At 50.6% G+C, this 19,025-nt stretch overlaps 1 protein-coding gene across 5 annotated transcripts in view; it reads right to left on the minus strand.

Moving 5' to 3' along the window:
* Positions 1-19,025, minus strand: part of LOC137377470 (rho guanine nucleotide exchange factor 6-like) — a 272,593-nt gene that overhangs the window by 79,094 nt on the left and 174,474 nt on the right. The window lies entirely within an intron of this gene.

The raw sequence follows: 19,025 nt of genomic DNA on the forward strand, positions 1-19,025 counted from the left end.
GAGAATGCAGCAACACCCCGTATCAGACAGTGTTCTCCAGGAGAATGCAGCAACACCCTGTATCAGACAGTGTTCTCCAGGAGAATGCAGCAACACCCCGTATCAGACAGTGTTCACCAGGAGAATGCAGCAACACCCTGCATCAGACAGTGTTCTCCAGGAGAATGCAGCAACACCCCGTATCAGACAGTGTTATCCAGGAGAATGCAGCAACACCCCGTCTCAGACAGTGTTCTCCAGGAGAATGCAGCAACACCCCGTATCAGACAATGTTCACCAGGAGAATGCAGCAACACCCCGTATCAGACAATGTTCACCAGGGGAATGCAGCAACACCCTGTATCAGAGTGTTCTCAAGGAGAATGCAGCAACACCCCGTATCAGACAGTGTTCACCAGGAGAATGCAGCAACACCCTGCATCAGACAGTGTTCTCCAGGAGAATGCAGCAACACCCCGTATCAGACAGTGTTCTCCAGGAGAATGCAGAAACACCCTGGATCAGACAGTGTTCTCCAGGAGAATGCAGCAACACATCGTATCAAACAGTGTTCTCCAGGAGAATGCAGAAACACCCTGGATCAGACAGTGTTCTCCAGGAGAATGCAGCAACACCCCGTATCAGACAATGTTCACCAGGAGAATGCAGCAACACCCCGTATCAGACAATGTTCACCAGGGGAATGCAGCAACACCCTGTATCAGAGTGTTCTCAAGGAGAATGCAGCAACACCCCGTATCAGACAGTGTTCACCAGGAGAATGCAGCAACACCCTGCATCAGACAGTGTTCTCCAGGAGAATGCAGCAACACCCCGTATCAGACAGTGTTCTCCAGGAGAATGCAGAAACACCCTGGATCAGACAGTGTTCTCCAGGAGAATGCAGCAACACATCGTATCAAACAGTGTTCTCCAGGAGAATGCAGAAACACCCTGGATCAGACAGTGTTCTCCAGGAGAATGCAGCAACACCCCGTATCAGACAGTGTTCTCCAGGAGAATGCAGCAACACCCTGTATCAGACAGTGTTCTCCAGGAGAATGCAGCAACACCCTGTATCAGACAGTGTTCTCCAGGAGAATGCAGCAACACCCCGTATCAGACAGTGTTCTCCAGCAGAATGCAGCAACACCCTGAATCAGACAGTGTTCTGCAGCAAAATGCCGCAACACCCTGGATCAGACAGTGTTCTCCAGGGGAATGCAGCAACACCCCATATCAGACAGTGTTCTCCAGGAGAATGCAGCAACACCCTGAATCAGACAGTGATCTCCAGGAGAATGCAGCAACACCCCGTATCAGACAGTGTTCACCAGGAGAATGCAGCAGCACCCCGTATCAGACAGTGTTCTCCAGGGGAATGCAGCAACACCCCATATCAGACAGTGTTCTCCAGGAGAATGCAGCAACACCCTGAATCAGACAGTGATCTCCAGGAGAATGCAGCAACACCCCGTATCAGACAGTGTTCACCAGGAGAATGCAGCAACACCCGCATCAGACAGTGTTCTCCAGGAGAATGCAGCAACACCCGCATCAGACAGTGTTCTCCAGGAGAATGCAGCAACACCCTGAATCAGACAGTGTTCTCCAGGAGAATGCAGCAACACCCTGTATCAGACAGTGTTCTCCAGGAGAATGCAGCAACACGCCGTATCAGACAGTGTTCTCCAGGAGAATGCAGCAACACGCCGTATCAGAGTGTTCTCCAGGAGAATGCAGCAACACCCCGTATCAGACAGTGTTCTCCAGGAGATTGCAGCAACACGCCGTATCAGAGTGTTCTCAAGGAGAATGCAGCAACACCCCGTATCAGACAGTGTTCTCCAGGAGAATGCAGCAACACCCCGTATCAGACAGTGTTCTCCAGGAGAATGCAGCAACACGCCGTATCAGACAGTGTTCTCCAGGAGAATGCAGCAACACCCTGGATCAGACAGTGTTCTCCAGGAGAATGCAGCAACACCCCGTATCAGACAGTGTTCTCCAGGAGAATGCAGAAACACCCTGGATCAGACAGTGTTCTCCAGGAGAATGCAGCAACACATCGTATCAAACAGTGTTCTCCAGGAGAATGCAGAAACACCCTGGATCAGACAGTGTTCTCCAGGAGAATGCAGCAACACCCCGTATCAGACAGTGTTCTCCAGGAGAATGCAGCAACACCCTGTATCAGACAGTGTTCTCCAGGAGAATGCAGCAACACCCTGTATCAGACAGTGTTCTCCAGGAGAATGCAGCAACACCCCGTATCAGACAGTGTTCTCCAGCAGAATGCAGCAACACCCTGAATCAGACAGTGTTCTGCAGCAAAATGCCGCAACACCCTGGATCAGACAGTGTTCTCCAGGGGAATGCAGCAACACCCCATATCAGACAGTGTTCTCCAGGAGAATGCAGCAACATCCTGAATCAGACAGTGATCTCCAGGAGAATGCAGCAACACCCCGTATCAGACAGTGTTCACCAAGAGAATGCAGCAACACACTGGATCAGACAGTGTTCGTCAGGAGAATGCAGCAACACCCCACATCAGACAGTTTTCTCCAGGAGAATGCAGCAACACCCTGTATCAGACAGTGTTTTGCAGCAGAATTCAGCAACACCCTGTATCAGACAGTGTTCTCCAGGAGAATGCAGCAACACCCTGCATCAGACAGTGTTCTCCAGGAGAATGCAGCAACACCCTGTATCAGACAGTGTTCTCCAGGAGAATGCAGCAACACCCCACATCAGACAGTTTTCTCCAGGAGAATGCAGCAACATCCCGTATCAGACAGTGTTCACCAGGAGAATACAGCAACACCCTGTATCAGACAGTGTTCTCAAAGAGACTGCAGCAACACCCTGTATCAGACAGTGTTCTCCAATAGAGTGCAGCAACACCCTGTAGCAGACAGTGTTCTCCAGGACAATGCAGCAACACCCTGTATCAGACAGTGTTCTACAGGAGAATGCAGCAACACCCCGTATCAGACAGTGTTCTCCAGGAGAATGCAGCAACACCCTGTATCAGACAGTGTTCTCCAGGAGAATGTAGCAACACCCTGTATCAGACAGTGTTCCCCAGGAGAATGCAGCAACACCCCGTATCAGACAGTGTTCTCCAGGAGAATGCAGCAACACCCTGTATCAGACAGTGTTCTCCAGGAGAATGCAGCAACACGCTGCATCAGACAGTATTCTCCAGGAGAACGCAGCAACACCCTGTAGCAGACAGTGTTCTCCAGGACAATGCAGCAACACCCTGTATCAGACAGTGTTCTCCAGGAGAATGTAGCAACACCCTGTATCAGACAGTGTTCTCCAGGAGAATGCAGCAACACCCTGTATCAGACAGTGTTCTCCAGGAGAATGCAGCAACACCTTGTATCAGACCGTGTTCTCCAGGAGAATGCAGCAACACCCAGTATCAGACAGTGTTCTCCAGGAGAATGCAGCAACACCCTGTATCAGACAGTGTTCTCCAGAAGAATGCAGCAACACCCTGTATCAGACAGTGTTCTCCAGGGGAATGCAGCAACACCCCATATCAGACAGTGTTCTCCAGGAGAATGCAGCAACACCCTGAATCAGACAGTGATCTCCAGGAGAATGCAGCAACACCCCGTATCAGACAGTGTTCACCAGGAGAATGCAGCAACACCCCGTATCAGACAGTGTTCTCCAGAAGAATGCAGCAACACCCGCATCAGACAGTGTTCTCCAGGAGAATGCAGCAACACCCTGGATCAGACAGTGTTCTCCAGGAGAATGCAGCAACACCCTGTATCAGACAGTGTTCTCCAGGAGAATGCAGCAACACGCCGTATCAGACAGTGTTCTCCAGGAGAATGCAGCAACACGCCGTATCAGAGTGTTCTCCAGGAGAATGCAGCAACACCCCGTATCAGACAGTGTTCTCCAGGAGATTGCAGCAACACGCCGTATCAGAGTGTTCTCAAGGAGAATGCAGCAACACCCCGTATCAGACAGTGTTCTCCAGGAGAATGCAGCAACACGCCGTATCAGACAGTGTTCTCCAGGAGAATGCAGCAACACCCTGGATCAGACAGTGTTCTCCAGGAGAATGCAGCAACACCCCGTATCAGACAGTGTTCTCCAGGAGAATGCAGAAACACCCTGGATCAGACAGTGTTCTCCAGGAGAATGCAGCAACACATCGTATCAAACAGTGTTCTCCAGGAGAATGCAGAAACACCCTGGATCAGACAGTGTTCTCCAGGAGAATGCAGCAACACCCTGTATCAGACAGTGTTCTCCAGCAGAATGCAGCAACACCCTGAATCAGACAGTGTTCTGCAGCAAAATGCCGCAACACCCTGGATCAGACAGTGTTCTCCAGGAGAATGCAGCAACACCCCGTATCAGACAGTGTTCTCCAGGAGAATGCAGCAACACCCTGTATCAGACAGTGTTCTCCAGGAGAATGCAGCAACACCCTGTATCAGACAGTGTTCTCCAGGAGAATGCAGCAACACCCCGTATCAGACAGTGTTCTCCAGCAGAATGCAGCAACACCCTGAATCAGACAGTGTTCTGCAGCAAAATGCCGCAACACCCTGGATCAGACAGTGTTCTCCAGGGGAATGCAGCAACACCCCATATCAGACAGTGTTCTCCAGGAGAATGCAGCAACATCCTGAATCAGACAGTGATCTCCAGGAGAATGCAGCAACACCCCGTATCAGACACTGTTCACCAGGAGAATGCAGCAACACACTGGATCAGACAGTGTTCGTCAGGAGAATGCAGCAACACCCCACATCAGACAGTTTTCTCCAGGAGAATGCAGCAACACCCTGTATCAGACAGCGTTTTGCAGCAGAATTCAGCAACACCCTGTATCAGACAGTGTTCTCCAGGAGAATGCAGCAACACCCTGCATCAGACAGTGTTCTCCAGGAGAATGCAGCAACACCCTGTATCAGACAGTGTTCTCCAGGAGAATGCAGCAACACCCCACATCAGACAGTTTTCTCCAGGAGAATGCAGCAACATCCCGTATCAGACAGTGTTCACCAGGAGAATACAGCAACACCCTGTATCAGACAGTGTTCTCAAAGAGACTGCAGCAACACCCTGTATCAGACAGTGTTCTCCAATAGAGTGCAGCAACACCCTGTAGCAGACAGTGTTCTCCAGGACAATGCAGCAACACCCTGTATCAGACAGTGTTCTACAGGAGAATGCAGCAACACCCCGGATCAGACAGTGTTCTCCAGCAGAATGCAGCAACACCCCGTATCAGACAGTGTTCTCCAGGAGAATGCAGCAACACCCTGTATCAGACAGTGTTCTCCAGGAGAATGTAGCAACACCCTGTATCAGACAGTGTTCCCCAGGAGAATGCAGCAACACCCCGTATCAGACAGTGTTCTCCAGGAGAATGCAGCAACACCCTGTATCAGACAGTGTTCTCCAGGAGAATGCAGCAACACGCTGCATCAGACAGTATTCTCCAGGAGAACGCAGCAACACCCTGTAGCAGACAGTGTTCTCCAGGACAATGCAGCAACACCCTGTATCAGACAGTGTTCTCCAGGAGAATGTAGCAACACCCTGTATCAGACAGTGTTCTCCAGGAGAATGCAGCAACACCCTGTATCAGACAGTGTTCTCCAGGAGAATGCAGCAACACCTTGTATCAGACCGTGTTCTCCAGGAGAATGCAGCAACACCCAGTATCAGACAGTGTTCTCCAGGAGAATGCAGCAACACCCTGTATCAGACAGTGTTCTCCAGGAGAATGCAGCAACACCCTGTATCAGACAGTGTTCTCCAGGAGAACGCAGCAACACCCTGAATCAGACAGTGTTCTCCAGGAGAATGCAGCAACACCCTGTATCAGACAGTGTTCTCCAGGAGAATGCAGCAACACGCCGTATCAGACAGTGTTCTCCAGGAGAATGCAGCAACACGCCGTATCAGAGTGTTCTCCAGGAGAATGCAGCAACACCCCGTATCAGACAGTGTTCTCCAGGAGATTGCAGCAACACGCCGTATCAGAGTGTTCTCAAGGAGAATGCAGCAACACCCTGTATCAGACAGTGTTTTGCAACAGAATGCAGCAACACCCCGTATCAGACAGTGTTCACCAGGAGAATGCAGCAACACCCTGTATCAGACAGTGTTTTGCAACAGAATGCAGCAACGCCCCGTATCAGACAGTGTTCTCCAAGAGAATATAGCAACACCCTGTATCAGACAGTGTTCTCCAGGAGAATGCAGCAACACCCTGTATCAGACAGTGTTCTCCAGGAGAATGCAGCAACACCCTGTATCAGACAGTGTTCTCCAGGAGACTGCAGCAACACCCTGTATCAGACAGTGTTCTCCAGCAGAATGCCGCAACACCCCGTATCAGACAGTGTTTTGCAACAGAATGCAGCAACACCCCGTATCAGACAGTGTTCTCCAGGAGAATGCAGCAACACCCCGTATCAGACAGTGTTCTCCAGCAGAATGCAGCAACACCCTGAATCAGACAGTGTTCTGCAGCAAAATGCCGCAACACCCTGGATCAGACAGTGTTCTCCAGGGGAATGCAGCAACACCCCATATCAGACAGTGTTCTCCAGGAGAATGCAGCAACACCCTGAATCAGACAGTGATCTCCAGGAGAATGCAGCAACACCCCGTATCAGACAGTGTTCACCAGGAGAATGCAGCAACACCCCGTATCAGACAGTGTTCTCCAGAAGAATGCAGCAACACCCGTATCAGACAGTGTTCTCCAGGAGAATGCAGCAACACCCTGGATCAGACAGTGTTCTCCAGGAGAATGCAGCAACACCCTGTATCAGACAGTGTTCTCCAGGAGAATGCAGCAACACGCCGTATCAGACAGTGTTCTCCAGGAGAATGCAGCAACACGCCGTATCAGAGTGTTCTCCAGGAGAATGCAGCAACACCCCGTATCAGACAGTGTTCTCCAGGAGATTGCAGCAACACGCCGTATCAGAGTGTTCTCAAGGAGAATGCAGCAACACCCCGTATCAGACAGTGTTCTCCAGGAGAATGCAGCAACACGCCGTATCAGACAGTGTTCTCCAGGAGAATGCAGAAACACCCTGGATCAGACAGTGTTCTCCAGGAGAATGCAGCAACACCCCGTATCAGACAGTGTTCTCCAGGAGAATGCAGAAACACCCTGGATCAGACAGTGTTCTCCAGGAGATGCAGCAACACATCGTATCAAATAGTGTTCTCCAGGAGAATGCAGAAACACCCTGGATCAGACAGTGTTCTCCAGGAGAATGCAGCAACACCCCGTATCAGACAGTGTTCTCCAGGAGAATGCAGCAACACCCTGTATCAGACAGTGTTCTCCAGGACAATGCAGCAACACCCTGTATCAGACAGTGTTCTCCAGGACAATGCAGCAACACCCTGTATCAGACAGTGTTCTACAGGAGAATGCAGCAACACCCCGGATCAGACAGTGTTCTCCAGCAGAATGCAGCAACACCCCGTATCAGACAGTGTTCTCCAGGAGAATGCAGCAACACCCTGTATCAGACAGTGTTCTCCAGGAGAATGTAGCAACACCCTGTATCAGACAGTGTTCCCCAGGAGAATGCAGCAACACCCCGTATCAGACAGTGTTCTCCAGGAGAATGCAGCAACACTCTGTATCAGACAGTGTTCTCCAGGAGAATGCAGCAACACCCCGTATCAGACAGTGTTCTCCAGGAGAATGCAACAACACTCTGTATCAGACAGTGTTCTCCAGGAGAATGCAGCAACACCCGGTAACAGACAGTGTTCTCTAGGAGATTGCAGCAATACCCCACATCAGACAGTGCTCTCCTGGAGAATGCAGCAACACCCTGCATCAGACAGTGTTCTCCAGGAGAATGCAGCAAAACCCCACATCAGACAGTGCTCTCCTGGTGAATGCAGCAACACCCTGCATCAGACAGTGTTCACCAGGAGAATGCAGCAACACCCCAGATCAGACAGTGTTCTCCAGGAGAATGCGGCAACACCCCGTATCAGACAGTGTTCTCCAGGAGAATGCAGCAACACCCCACATCAGACAGTGTTCTCCAGGAGAATGCGGCAACACCCCGTATCAGACAGTGTTCTCCAGGAGAATGCAGCAACACCCCGTAACAGACAGTGTTCTCCAGGAGAATGCAGCAACACCCTGTATCAGACAGTGTTCTCCTGGAGAATGCAGCAACACCCTGCATCAGACAGTGTTCTCCAGGAGAAGGCAGCAAAACCCCACATCAGACAGTGTTCTCCAGGAGAATGCAGCAAAACCCCACATCAGACAGTGTTCTCCAGGAGAATGCAGCAACATCCTGTATCAGACAGTGTTCTCCAGGAGAATGCAGCAACACCCCGTATCAGACAATGTTCTCCAGGAGAATGCAGCAACACCCTGTATCAGACAGTGTTCTCCAGGAGAATGCAGCAACACCCTGTATCAGACAGTGTTCTCCAGGAGAATGCAGCAACATCCTGTATCAGACAGTGTCCTCCAGGAGAATGCAGCAACACCCTGTATCAGACAGTGTTCTCCAGCAGAATGCAGCAACACCCTGTATCAGACAGTGTTCTCCAGGAGAATGCAGCATCACCCTGTATCAGACAGTGTTCTCCAGGAGAATGCAGCAACACCCTGTATCAGACAGTGTTCTCCAGGAGAATGCAGCAACAACCCGTACAGACAGTGTTCACCAGGAGAATGCAGCAACACCCCGTATCAGACAGTGCTCTCCAGGAGAATGCAGCAACACCCCGGATCAGACAGTGTTATCCAGGAGAATGCAGCAACACCCTGTATCAGACAGTGTTCTCCAGGAGAATGCAGCAACACACCGGATCAGACAGTGTTATCCAGGAGAATGCAGCAACACCCTGTATCAGACAGTGTTCTCCAGGAGAATGCAGCAACACCCCGTATCAGACAGTGTTCGCCAGGAGAATGCAGCAACACCCTGTATCAGACAGTGTTCTCCAGGAGCATGCAGCAACACCCTCTATCAGACAGTGTTCTCCAGGAGAATGCAGCAACACCCCGTATCAGACAGTGTTCTCCAGGAGAATGCAGTAACACCCCGTATCAGACAGTGTTCTCCAGGAGAATGCAGCAACACCCTGTATCAGACAGTGTTCACCAGGACAATGCAGCAACACCCTGAATCAGACAGTATTCTCCAGCAGAATGCAGCAACACCCTGTTTCAGACAATGTTCTGCAGGAGAATGCAGCAATACCCTGTATCAGACAGTGTTCTCCAGGAGAATGCAGCAACACCCCGTATCAGACAATGTTCTGCAGGAGAATACATCAACACCCTGTATCAGACAGTGTTCAAAAGGAGAATGCAGCAACACCCTGTATCAGACAGTGTTCTCCAGGAGAATGCAGCAACACCCCGTATCAGACAATGTTCTGCAGGAGAATACATCAACACCCTGTATCAGACAGTGTTCAAAAGGAGAATGCAGCAACACCCCGTATCAGACAGTGTTCTCCAGGAGAATGCAGAAACACCCTGGATCAGACAGTGTTCTCCAGGAGAATGCAGCAACACATCGTATCAAACAGTGTTCTCCAGGAGAATGCAGAAACACCCTGGATCAGACAGTGTTCTCCAGGAGAATGCAGCAACACCCCGTATCAGACAGTGTTCTCCAGCAGAATGCAGCAACACCCTGAATCAGACAGTGTTCTGCAGCAAAATGCCGCAACACCCTGGATCAGACAGTGTTCTCCAGGAGAATGCAGCAACACCCCGTATCAGACAGTGTTCTCCAGGAGAATGCAGCAACACCCTGTATCAGACAGTGTTCTCCAGGAGAATGCAGCAACAACCTGTATCAGACAGTGTTCTCCAGGAGAATGCAGCAACACCCCGTATCAGACAGTGTTCTCCAGCAGAATGCAGCAACACCCTGAATCAGACAGTGTTCTGCAGCAAAATGCCGCAACACCCTGGATCAGACAGTGTTCTCCAGGGGAATGCAGCAACACCCCATATCAGACAGTGTTCTCCAGGAGAATGCAGCAACATCCTGAATCAGACAGTGATCTCCAGGAGAATGCAGCAACACCCCGTATCAGACAGTGTTCACCAGGAGAATGCAGCAACACACTGGATCAGACAGTGTTCGTCAGGAGAATGCAGCAACACCCCACATCAGACAGTTTTCTCCAGGAGAATGCAGCAACACCCTGTATCAGACAGCGTTTTGCAGCAGAATTCAGCAACACCCTGTATCAGACAGTGTTCTCCAGGAGAATGCAGCAACACCCTGCATCAGACAGTGTTCTCCAGGAGAATGCAGCAACACCCTGTATCAGACAGTGTTCTCCAGGAGAATGCAGCAACACCCCACATCAGACAGTTTTCTCCAGGAGAATGCAGCAACATCCCGTATCAGACAGTGTTCACCAGGAGAATACAGCAACACCCTGTATCAGACAGTGTTCTCAAAGAGACTGCAGCAACACCCTGTATCAGACAGTGTTCTCCAATAGAGTGCAGCAACACCCTGTAGCAGACAGTGTTCTCCAGGACAATGCAGCAACACCCTGTATCAGACAGTGTTCTACAGGAGAATGCAGCAACACCCCGGATCAGACAGTGTTCTCCAGCAGAATGCAGCAACACCCCGTATCAGACAGTGTTCTCCAGGAGAATGCAGCAACACCCTGTATCAGACAGTGTTCTCCAGGAGAATGTAGCAACACCCTGTATCAGACAGTGTTCCCCAGGAGAATGCAGCAACACCCCGTATCAGACAGTGTTCTCCAGGAGAATGCAGCAACACCCTGTATCAGACAGTGTTCTCCAGGAGAATGCAGCAACACGCTGCATCAGACAGTATTCTCCAGGAGAACGCAGCAACACCCTGTAGCAGACAGTGTTCTCCAGGACAATGCAGCAACACCCTGTATCAGACAGTGTTCTCCAGGAGAATGTAGCAACACCCTGTATCAGACAGTGTTCTCCAGGAGAATGCAGCAACACCCTGTATCAGACAGTGTTCTCCAGGAGAATGCAGCAACACCTTGTATCAGACCGTGTTCTCCAGGAGAATGCAGCAACACCCAGTATCAGACAGTGTTCTCCAGGAGAATGCAGCAACACCCTGTATCAGACAGTGTTCTCCAGGAGAATGCAGCAACACCCTGTATCAGACAGTGTTCTCCAGGAGAACGCAGCAACACCCTGAATCAGACAGTGTTCTCCAGGAGAATGCAGCAACACCCTGTATCAGACAGTGTTCTCCAGGAGAATGCAGCAACACGCCGTATCAGACAGTGTTCTCCAGGAGAATGCAGCAACACGCCGTATCAGAGTGTTCTCCAGGAGAATGCAGCAACACCCCGTATCAGACAGTGTTCTCCAGGAGATTGCAGCAACACGCCGTATCAGAGTGTTCTCAAGGAGAATGCAGCAACACCCTGTATCAGACAGTGTTTTGCAACAGAATGCAGCAACACCCCGTATCAGACAGTGTTCACCAGGAGAATGCAGCAACACCCTGTATCAGACAGTGTTTTGCAACAGAATGCAGCAACGCCCCGTATCAGACAGTGTTCTCCAAGAGAATATAGCAACACCCTGTATCAGACAGTGTTCTCCAGGAGAATGCAGCAACACCCTGTATCAGACAGTGTTCTCCAGGAGAATGCAGCAACACCCTGTATCAGACAGTGTTCTCCAGGAGACTGCAGCAACACCCTGTATCAGACAGTGTTCTCCAGCAGAATGCCGCAACACCCCGTATCAGACAGTGTTTTGCAACAGAATGCAGCAACACCCCGTATCAGACAGTGTTCTCCAGGAGAATGCAGCAACACCCCGTATCAGACAGTGTTCTCCAGCAGAATGCAGCAACACCCTGAATCAGACAGTGTTCTGCAGCAAAATGCCGCAACACCCTGGATCAGACAGTGTTCTCCAGGGGAATGCAGCAACACCCCATATCAGACAGTGTTCTCCAGGAGAATGCAGCAACACCCTGAATCAGACAGTGATCTCCAGGAGAATGCAGCAACACCCCGTATCAGACAGTGTTCACCAGGAGAATGCAGCAACACCCCGTATCAGACAGTGTTCTCCAGAAGAATGCAGCAACACCCGTATCAGACAGTGTTCTCCAGGAGAATGCAGCAACACCCTGGATCAGACAGTGTTCTCCAGGAGAATGCAGCAACACCCTGTATCAGACAGTGTTCTCCAGGAGAATGCAGCAACACGCCGTATCAGACAGTGTTCTCCAGGAGAATGCAGCAACACGCCGTATCAGAGTGTTCTCCAGGAGAATGCAGCAACACCCCGTATCAGACAGTGTTCTCCAGGAGATTGCAGCAACACGCCGTATCAGAGTGTTCTCAAGGAGAATGCAGCAACACCCCGTATCAGACAGTGTTCTCCAGGAGAATGCAGCAACACGCCGTATCAGACAGTGTTCTCCAGGAGAATGCAGAAACACCCTGGATCAGACAGTGTTCTCCAGGAGAATGCAGCAACACCCCGTATCAGACAGTGTTCTCCAGGAGAATGCAGAAACACCCTGGATCAGACAGTGTTCTCCAGGAGATGCAGCAACACATCGTATCAAATAGTGTTCTCCAGGAGAATGCAGAAACACCCTGGATCAGACAGTGTTCTCCAGGAGAATGCAGCAACACCCCGTATCAGACAGTGTTCTCCAGGAGAATGCAGCAACACCCTGTATCAGACAGTGTTCTCCAGGACAATGCAGCAACACCCTGTATCAGACAGTGTTCTCCAGGACAATGCAGCAACACCCTGTATCAGACAGTGTTCTACAGGAGAATGCAGCAACACCCCGGATCAGACAGTGTTCTCCAGCAGAATGCAGCAACACCCCGTATCAGACAGTGTTCTCCAGGAGAATGCAGCAACACCCTGTATCAGACAGTGTTCTCCAGGAGAATGTAGCAACACCCTGTATCAGACAGTGTTCCCCAGGAGAATGCAGCAACACCCCGTATCAGACAGTGTTCTCCAGGAGAATGCAGCAACACTCTGTATCAGACAGTGTTCTCCAGGAGAATGCAGCAACACCCCGTATCAGACAGTGTTCTCCAGGAGAATGCAACAACACTCTGTATCAGACAGTGTTCTCCAGGAGAATGCAGCAACACCCGGTAACAGACAGTGTTCTCTAGGAGATTGCAGCAATACCCCACATCAGACAGTGCTCTCCTGGAGAATGCAGCAACACCCTGCATCAGACAGTGTTCTCCAGGAGAATGCAGCAAAACCCCACATCAGACAGTGCTCTCCTGGTGAATGCAGCAACACCCTGCATCAGACAGTGTTCACCAGGAGAATGCAGCAACACCCCAGATCAGACAGTGTTCTCCAGGAGAATGCGGCAACACCCCGTATCAGACAGTGTTCTCCAGGAGAATGCAGCAACACCCCACATCAGACAGTGTTCTCCAGGAGAATGCGGCAACACCCCGTATCAGACAGTGTTCTCCAGGAGAATGCAGCAACACCCCGTAACAGACAGTGTTCTCCAGGAGAATGCAGCAACACCCTGTATCAGACAGTGTTCTCCTGGAGAATGCAGCAACACCCTGCATCAGACAGTGTTCTCCAGGAGAAGGCAGCAAAACCCCACATCAGACAGTGTTCTCCAGGAGAATGCAGCAAAACCCCACATCAGACAGTGTTCTCCAGGAGAATGCAGCAACATCCTGTATCAGACAGTGTTCTCCAGGAGAATGCAGCAACACCCCGTATCAGACAATGTTCTCCAGGAGAATGCAGCAACACCCTGTATCAGACAGTGTTCTCCAGGAGAATGCAGCAACACCCTGTATCAGACAGTGTTCTCCAGGAGAATGCAGCAACATCCTGTATCAGACAGTGTCCTCCAGGAGAATGCAGCAACACCCTGTATCAGACAGTGTTCTCCAGCAGAATGCAGCAACACCCTGTATCAGACAGTGTTCTCCAGGAGAATGCAGCATCACCCTGTATCAGACAGTGTTCACCAGGAGAATGCAGCAACACCCTGTATCAGACAGTGTTCTCCAGGAGAATGCAGCAACAACCCGTACAGACAGTGTTCACCAGGAGAATGCAGCAACACCCCGTATCAGACAGTGCTCTCCAGGAGAATGCAGCAACACCCCGGATCAGACAGTGTTATCCAGGAGAATGCAGCAACACCCTGTATCAGACAGTGTTCTCCAGGAGAATGCAGCAACACACCGGATCAGACAGTGTTATCCAGGAGAATGCAGCAACACCCTGTATCAGACAGTGTTCTCCAGGAGAATGCAGCAACACCCCGTATCAGACAGTGTTCGCCAGGAGAATGCAGCAACACCCTGTATCAGACAGTGTTCTCCAGGAGCATGCAGCAACACCCTCTATCAGACAGTGTTCTCCAGGAGAATGCAGCAACACCCCGTATCAGACAGTGTTCTCCAGGAGAATGCAGTAACACCCCGTATCAGACAGTGTTCTCCAGGAGAATGCAGCAACACCCTGTATCAGACAGTGTTCACCAGGACAATGCAGCAACACCCTGAATCAGACAGTATTCTCCAGCAGAATGCAGCAACACCCTGTTTCAGACAATGTTCTGCAGGAGAATGCAGCAATACCCTGTATCAGACAGTGTTCTCCAGGAGAATGCAGCAACACCCCGTATCAGACAATGTTCTGCAGGAGAATACATCAACACCCTGTATCAGACAGTGTTCAAAAGGAGAATGCAGCAACACCCTGTATCAGACAGTGTTCTCCAGGAGAATGCAGCAACACCCCGTATCAGACAATGTTCTGCAGGAGAATACATCAACACCCTGTATCAGACAGTGTTCAAAAGGAGAATGCAGCAACACCCTGTATCAGACAGTGTTCTCCAAGAGAGTGCAGCAACACCCCGCATCAGACAGTTTTCTGCAGCAGAATGTAGCAATACCGTCTATCAGACAGTGTTCTCCAGGAGAATGCAGTAACACCCTGTATCAGACATTATTCTCCAGGAGAATGCAGCAACACCCTGTATCAGACAATGCTCTCCAGGAGAATGCAGCAACACCCTGTGTCAGAGTGTTCTCCAGGAGAATGCAGCACCACCCCGTATCAGACAGTGTTCTCCAGCAGAATGCAGCAACACCCCACATCAGACAGTGTTCACCAGGAGAATGCAGCAACACGCCACATCAGACAGTGTTCACCAGGAGAATGCAGCAACACCCTGTATGAGACAGTGTTCACCAGGAGAATGCAGCAACACCCCGTATCAGGAAGTGTTCTCCAGGAGAAGGCAGCAAAACCCCACATCAGACAGTGTTCTCCAGGAGAATGCAGCAAAACCCCACATCAGACAGTGTTCTCCAGGAGAATGCAGCAACATCCTGCATCAGACAGTGTTCACCAGGAGAATGCAGCAACACCCTGTATGAGACAGTGTTCACCAGGAGAATGCAGCAACATCCTGTATCAGACAGTGTTCTCCAGGAGATGCAGCAACATCCTGTATCAGACAGTGTTCTCCAGCAGAATGCAGCAACACCCTGTATCAGACAGTGTTCACCAGGAGAGTGCAGCAACACCCGGTAACAGACAGTGTTCTCTAGGAGAATGCAGCAACACCCTGCATCAGACAGTGTTCTCCAGGAGAATGCAGCAAAACCCCACTCAGACAGTGCTCTACTGGAGAATGCAGCAACACCCTGCATCAGACAGTGTTGTATATATGTATATGTTGTTCTCCTATTTGTAAAGAGTTAGGAATGAATTAGCTGGGAGCTAGTTCTTATGTGCAAGCGTTCCAGTTGGGGGCCTCATTCACAGGTCAATGCAGCAACAACCCGTATCAGACAGTGCTCTCCTGGAGAATGCAGCAACACCCTGCATCAGACAGTGTTCTCCAGGAGAAAGCAGCAAAACCCCACATCAGACAGTGCTCTCCTGGAGAATGCAGCAACACCCTGCATCAGACAGTGTTCACCAGGAGAATGCAGCAACACCCCACATCAGACAGTGTTCTCCAGGAGAATGCAGCAACACCCCACATCAGACAGTGTTCTCCAGGAGAATGCAGCAACACCCCGTAACAGACAGTGTTCTCCAGGAGAATGCAGCAACACCCTGTATCAGACAGTGTTCTCCTGGAGAATGCAGCAACACCCTGCATCAGACAGTGTTCTCCAGGAGAAGGCAGCAAAACCCCACATCAGACAGTGTTCTCCAGGAGAATGCAGCAAAACCCCACATCAGACAGTGTTCTCCAGGAGAATGCAGCAACATCCTGTATCAGACAGTGTTCTCCAGGAGAATGCAGCAACACCCTGTATCAGACAGTGTTCTCCAGGAGAATGCAGCAACACCCCGTATCAGACAATATTCTCCAGGAGAATGCAGCAACACCCTGTATCAGACAGTGTTCTCCAGGAGAATGCAGCAACACCCTGTATCAGACAGTGTTCGCCAGGAGAATGCAGCAACACCCTGTATCAGACAGTGTTCTCCAGGAGAATGCAGCAACACCCTGTATCAGACAGTGTTCTCCAGGAGAATGCAGCAACACCCTGTATCAGACAGTGTTCTACAGGAGAATGCAGCAACACCCTGTATCAGACAGTGTTCTCCAGGAGAATGCAGCAACACCCTGTATCAGACAGTGTTCTCCTGGAGAATGCAGCAACACCCTGCATCAGACAGTGTTCTCCAGGAGAAGGCAGCAAAACCCCACATCAGACAGTGTTCTCCTGGAGAATGCAGCAACACCCTGCATCAGACAGTGTTCTCCAGGAGAAGGCAGCAAAACCCCACATCAGACAGTGTTCTCCAGGAGAATGCAGCAAAACCCCACATCAGACAGTGTTCTCCAGGAGAATGCAGCAACATCCTGTATCAGACAGTGTTCTCCAGGAGAATGCAGCAACACCCTGTATCAGACAGTGTTCTCCAGGAGAATGCAGCAACACCCCGTATCAGACAATATTCTCCAGGAGAATGCAGCAACACCCTGTATCAGACAGTGTTCTCCAGGAGAATGCAGCAACACCCTGTATCAGACAGTGTTCGCCAGGAGAATGCAGCAACACCCTGTATCAGACAGTGTTCTCCAGGAGAATGCAGCAACACCCTGTATCAGACAGTGTTCTCCAGGAGAATGCAGCAACACCCTGTATCAGACAGTGTTCTACAGGAGAATGCAGCAACACCCTGTATCAGACAGTGTTCTCCAGGAGAATGCAGCAACACCCTGTATCAGACAGTGTTCTCCTGGAGAATGCAGCAACACCCTGCATCAGACAGTGTTCTCCAGGAGAAGGCAGCAAAACCCCACATCAGACAGTGTTCTCCAGGAGAATGCAGCAAAACCCCACATCAGACAGTGTTCTCCAGGAGAATGCAGCAACATCCTGTATCAGACAGTGTTCTCCAGGAGAATGCAGCAACACCCTGTATCAGACAGTGTTCTCCAGGAGAATGCAGCAACACCCCGTATCAGACAATATTCTCCAGGAGAATGCAGCAACACCCTGTATCAGACAGTGTTCTCCAGGAGAATGCAGCAACACCCTGTATCAGACAGTGTTCGCCAGGAGAATGCAGCAACACCCTGTATCAGACAGTGTTCTCCAGGAGAATGCAGCAACACCCTGTATCAGACAGTGTTCTCCAGGAGAATGCAGCAACACCCTGTATCAGACAGTGTTCTACAGGAGAATGCAGCAACACCCTGTATCAGACAGTGTTCTCCAGGAGAATGCAGCAACACCCTGTATCAGACAGTGTTCTCCAGGAGAATGCAGCAACACGCCACATCAGACAGTGTTCACCAGGAGAATGCAGCAACACCCTGTATGAGACAGTGTTCACCAGGAGAATGCAGCAACACCCCGTATCAGACAGTGCTCTCCTGGTGAATGCAGCAACACCCTGCATCAGACAGTGTTCACCAGGAGAATGCAGCAACACCCCAGATCAGACAGTGTTCTCCAGGAGAATGCGGCAACACCCCGTATCAGACAGTGTTCTCCAGGAGAATGCAGCAACACCCCACATCAGACAGTGTTCTCCAGGAGAATGCGGCAACACCCCGTATCAGACAGTGTTCTCCAGGAGAATGCAGCAACACCCCGTAACAGACAGTGTTCTCCAGGAGAATGCAGCAACACCCTGTATCAGACAGTGTTCTCCTGGAGAATGCAGCAACACCCTGCATCAGACAGTGTTCTCCAGGAGAAGGCAGCAAAACCCCACATCAGACAGTGTTCTCCAGGAGAATGCAGCAAAACCCCACATCAGACAGTGTTCTCCAGGAGAATGCAGCAACATCCTGTATCAGACAGTGTTCTCCAGGAGAATGCAGCAACACCCCGTATCAGACAATGTTCTCCAGGAGAATGCAGCAACACCCTGTATCAGACAGTGTTCTCCAGGAGAATGCAGCAACACCCTGTATCAGACAGTGTTCTCCAGGAGAATGCAGCAACATCCTGTATCAGACAGTGTCCTCCAGGAGAATGCAGCAACACCCTGTATCAGACAGTGTTCTCCAGCAGAATGCAGCAACACCCTGTATCAGACAGTGTTCTCCAGGAGAATGCAGCATCACCCTGTATCAGACAGTGTTCTCCAGGAGAATGCAGCAACACCCTGTATCAGACAGTGTTCTCCAGGAGAATGCAGCAACAACCCGTACAGACAGTGTTCACCAGGAGAATGCAGCAACACCCCGTATCAGACAGTGCTCTCCAGGAGAATGCAGCAACACCCCGGATCAGACAGTGTTATCCAGGAGAATGCAGCAACACCCTGTATCAGACAGTGTTCTCCAGGAGAATGCAGCAACACACCGGATCAGACAGTGTTATCCAGGAGAATGCAGCAACACCCTGTATCAGACAGTGTTCTCCAGGAGAATGCAGCAACACCCCGTATCAGACAGTGTTCGCCAGGAGAATGCAGCAACACCCTGTATCAGACAGTGTTCTCCAGGAGCATGCAGCAACACCCTCTATCAGACAGTGTTCTCCAGGAGAATGCA

The sequence above is a fragment of the Heterodontus francisci genome, chromosome 15 (assembly GCF_036365525.1).
Source record: "Heterodontus francisci isolate sHetFra1 chromosome 15, sHetFra1.hap1, whole genome shotgun sequence".
NCBI classification, from domain to species: domain Eukaryota; kingdom Metazoa; phylum Chordata; class Chondrichthyes; order Heterodontiformes; family Heterodontidae; genus Heterodontus; species Heterodontus francisci.